Consider the following 4,611-nt stretch of genomic DNA (forward strand, 5'->3'; position numbering starts at 1 on the left):
CTTCTTGGACTGATCCATATTGAACTTCTTCAATATCTTGTCAAGGTATGTACTCTGTGAAAGACCAATGAGGCGTCTTGATCTATCTCTATAGATCTTGATGCCTAATATATAAGCAGCTTCTCCAAGGTCCTTCATTGAAAAACACTTATTCAAATAGGCCTTTATACTTTCCAAGAATTCTATATCATTTCCCATCAATAGTATGTCATCCACATATAATATGAGAAATGCTACAGAGCTCCCACTCACTTTCTTGTAAACACAGGCTTCTCCATAAGTCTGTGTAAACCCAAACGCTTTGATCATCTCATCAAAGCGAATGTTCCAACTCCGAGATGCTTGCACCAGCCCATAGATTGAGCGCTGGAGCTTGCATACTTTGTTAGCATTCTTAGGATCGACAAAACCTTCCGGCTGCATCATATACAACTCTTCCTTAAGGAAGCCGTTAAGGAATGCCGTTTTGACGTCCATCTGCCATATCTCATAATCATAGTATGCGGCAATTGCTAACATGATTCGGACGGACTTCAGCTTCGCTACGGGTGAGAAAGTCTCATCGTAGTCAACCCCTTGAACTTGTCGATAACCCTTAGCGACAAGTCGAGCCTTATAGATGGTCACATTACCATCCGCGTCTGTCTTCTTCTTAAAGATCCATTTGTTTTCTATGGCTCGCCGATCATCGGGCAAGTCAGTCAAAGTCCATACTTCGTTTTCATACATGGATCCTATCTCGGATTTCATGGCTTCTAGCCATTTGTCGGAATCCGGGCCCGCCATCGCTTCTTCATAGTTCGAAGGTTCACCGTTGTCTAACAACATGATTTCCAGGACAGGGTTGCCGTACCACTCTGGTGCGGAACGTGTCCTTGTGGACCTACGAAGTTCAGTAGTAACTTGATCCGAAGCTTCATGATCATCATCATTAACTTCCTCCCCAGTCGGTGTAGGCACCACAGGAACATCTTCCCGCGCTGCGCTACTTTCCGGTTCGGAAGGGGTGACTATCACCTCATCAAGTTCCACTTTCCTCCCACTCAATTCTTTCGAGAGAAACTCCTTCTCCAGAAAGGACCCGTTCTTGGCAACGAAGATCTTGCCTTCGGATCTGAGGTAGAAGGTATACCCAATAGTTTCCTTAGGGTATCCTATGAAGACGCATTTTTCCGACTTGGGTTCGAGCTTTTCAGGTTGAAGTTTCTTGACATAAGCATCGCATCCCCAAACTTTTAGAAACGACAGCTTAGGTTTCTTCCCAAACCATAATTCATACGGTGTCGTCTCAACGGATTTCGACGGAGCCCTATTTAAAGTGAATGCGGCAGTCTCTAAAGCATAGCCCCAAAATGAGAGCGGTAAATCGGTAAGAGACATCATAGATCGCACCATATCCAATAGAGTGCGATTACGACGTTCGGACACACCGTTTCTCTGAGGTGTTCCAGGCGGCGTGAGTTGTGAAACTATTCCACATTTCCTTAAGTGTGCACCAAACTCGTGACTTAAATATTCTCCACCACGATCTGATCGTAAGAATTTTATTTTCCTGTCACGTTGATTCTCAACCTCACTCTGAAATTCCTTGAACTTTTCAAAGGTTTCAGACTTGTGTTTCATTAGGTAGACATACCCATATCTACTTAAGTCATCAGTGAGAGTGAGAACATAACGATATCCTCCGCGAGCCTCAACACTCATTGGACCGCACACATCGGTATGTATGATTTCCAATAAGTTGGTTGCTCGCTCCATTGTTCCGGAGAACGGAGTCTTGGTCATCTTACCCATGAGGCATGGTTCGCACGTGTCAAATGATTCGTAATCAAGAGACTCCAAAAGTCCATCTGCATGGAGCTTCTTCATGCGCTTGACACCAATGTGACCAAGGCGGCAGTGCCACAAGTATGTGGGACTATCGTTATCAACTTTACATCTTTTGGTATTCACACTATGAATATGTGTAACATCACGTTCGAGATTCATCAAAATAAACCATTGACCAGCGGGGCATGACCATAAAACATATCTCTCAAATAAATAGAACAACCATTATTCTCGGATTTAAATGAGTAGCCATCTCGAATTAAACGAGATCCAGATACAATGTTCATGCTCAAAGCTGGCACTAAATAACAATTATTGAGGTTTAAAACTAATCCCGTGGGTAGATGCAGAGGTAGCGTGCCGACGGCGATCACATCGACCTTGGAACCATTCCCGACGCGCATCGTCACCTCGTCCTTCGCCAGTCTCCGTTTATTCCGTAGTTCCTGTTTTGAGTTACAAATATGAGCAACCGCACCGGTATCAAATACCCAGGAGCTACTACGAGTACTGGTAAGGTACACATCAATTACATGTATATCACATATACCTTTGGTGTTGCCGGCCTTCTTGTCCGCTAAGTATTTGGGGCAGTTCCGCTTCCAGTGACCACTTCCCTTGCAATAAAAGCACTCAGTTTCAGGCTTGGGTCCATTCTTTGGCTTCTTCCCAGTAACTGGCTTACCGGGCGCGGCAACTCCCTTGCCGTCCTTCTTGAAGTTCTTCTTACCCTTGCCCTTCTTGAACTTAGTGGTTTTATTCACCATCAACACTTGATGTTCTTTTCTGATCTCCCCTCCGCTGATTTCAGCATTGAATATACCTCAGGAATGGTCTTTTCCATCCCCTGCATATTGTAGTTCATCACAAAGCTCTTGTAGCTTGGTGGAAGCGACTGGAGGATTCTGTCAATGACTGCGTCATCCGAGAGATTAACTCCCAGCTGAGTCAAGCGGTTGTGCAACCCAGACATTCTGAGTATGTGCTCACTAACAGAACTATTCTCCTCCATCTTACAGCTGAAGAACTTGTCGGAGACTTCATATCTCTCGACCCGGGCATGAGCTTGGAAAACCAATTTCAGCTCCTCGAACATCTCATATGCTCCATGTTTCTCAAAACGCTTTTGGAGACCCGGTTCTAAGCTGTAAAGCATGCCGCACTGAACGAGGGAGTAATCATCAGCACGTGATTGCCAAGCGTTCATAACGTCTTGGTTCTCAGGGATTGGTGCTTCACCTAGCAGTGCTTCTAAGACATAATCTTTCTTGGCTACTATGAGGATGATCCTCAGGTTCCGGACCCAGTCCGTATAGTTGCTGCCATCATCTTTCAGCTTGGTTTTCTCTAGGAACGCGTTGAAATTGAGGACAACGTTGGCCATTTGATCTACAAGACATAGTGTAAAGATTTTAGACTAAGTTCATGATAATTAAGTTCATCTAATCAAATTACTCAATGAACTCCCACTCAGATAGACATCCCTCTAGTCATCTAAGTGAAACATGATCCGAGTTAACTAGGCCGTGTCCGATCATCACGTGAGACGGACTAGTCAAGATCGGTGAACATCTCCATGTTGATCGTATCTTCTATACGACTCATGCTCGACCTTTCGGTCCTCCGTGTTCCGAGGCCATGTCTGTACATGCTAGGCTCGTCAAGTCAACCTAAGTGTATTGCGTGTGTTCCGAGGCCATGTCTGTACATGCTAGGCTCGTCAACACCCGTTGTATGCGAACGTTAGAATCTATCACACCCGATCATCACGTGGTGCTTCGAAACAACGAACCTTCGCAACGGTGCACAGTTAGGGTGAACACTTTCTTGAAATTATTATAAGGGATCATCTTACTTACTACCGTCGTTCTAAGCAAATAAGATGCAAAAACATGATAAACATCACATGCAATCAAATAGTGACATGATATGGCCAATATCATTATGCTCCTTTGATCTCCATCTTCGGGGCACCATGATCATCTTCGTCACCGGCATGACACCATGATCTCCATCATCATGATCTCCATCATTGTGTCTTCATGAAGTCGTCACGCCAACGATTACTTCTACTTCTATGGCTAACGCGTTTAGCAACAAAGTAAAGTAATTTACATGGCGTTATTCAATGACACGCAGGTCATGCAAAATAATAAAGACAACTCCTATGGCTCCTGCCGGTTGTCATACTCATCGACATGCAAGTCGTGATTCCTATTACAAGAATATGATCAATCTCATACATCACATATATCATTCATCACATCTTCTGGCCATATCACATCACATAACACATGCTGCAAAAACAAGTTAGACGTCCTCTAATTGTTGTTGCAAGTTTTTACGTGGTTTGTAGGTTTCTAGCAAGAACGTTTCTTACCTACGTATGACCACAACGTGATTTGCCAATTTCTATTTACCCTTCATAAGGACCCTTTTCATCGAATCCGTTCCGACTAAAGTAGGAGAGACAGACACCCGCTAGCCACCTTATGCAACTAGTGCATGTCAGTCGGTGGAACCTGTCTCACGTAAGCGTACGTGTAAGGTCGGTCCGGGCCGCTTCATCCTACAATGCCGCCGAAACAAGAAACGACTAGTAGCGGCAAGAAGAATTGGCAACATCAACGCCCACAACTTCTTTGTGTTCTACTCGTGCATAGTAACTACGCATAGGCCTGGCTCATGATGCCACTGTTGGGAATCGTAGCATAATTTTAAAATTTTCCTACGCTCACCAAGATGCATCTATGGAGTATACTAGCAACGAGGGGAAAGGAG

The sequence above is a fragment of the Triticum aestivum genome, chromosome 7D (assembly GCF_018294505.1).
Source record: "Triticum aestivum cultivar Chinese Spring chromosome 7D, IWGSC CS RefSeq v2.1, whole genome shotgun sequence".
NCBI lineage: Eukaryota > Viridiplantae > Streptophyta > Magnoliopsida > Poales > Poaceae > Triticum > Triticum aestivum.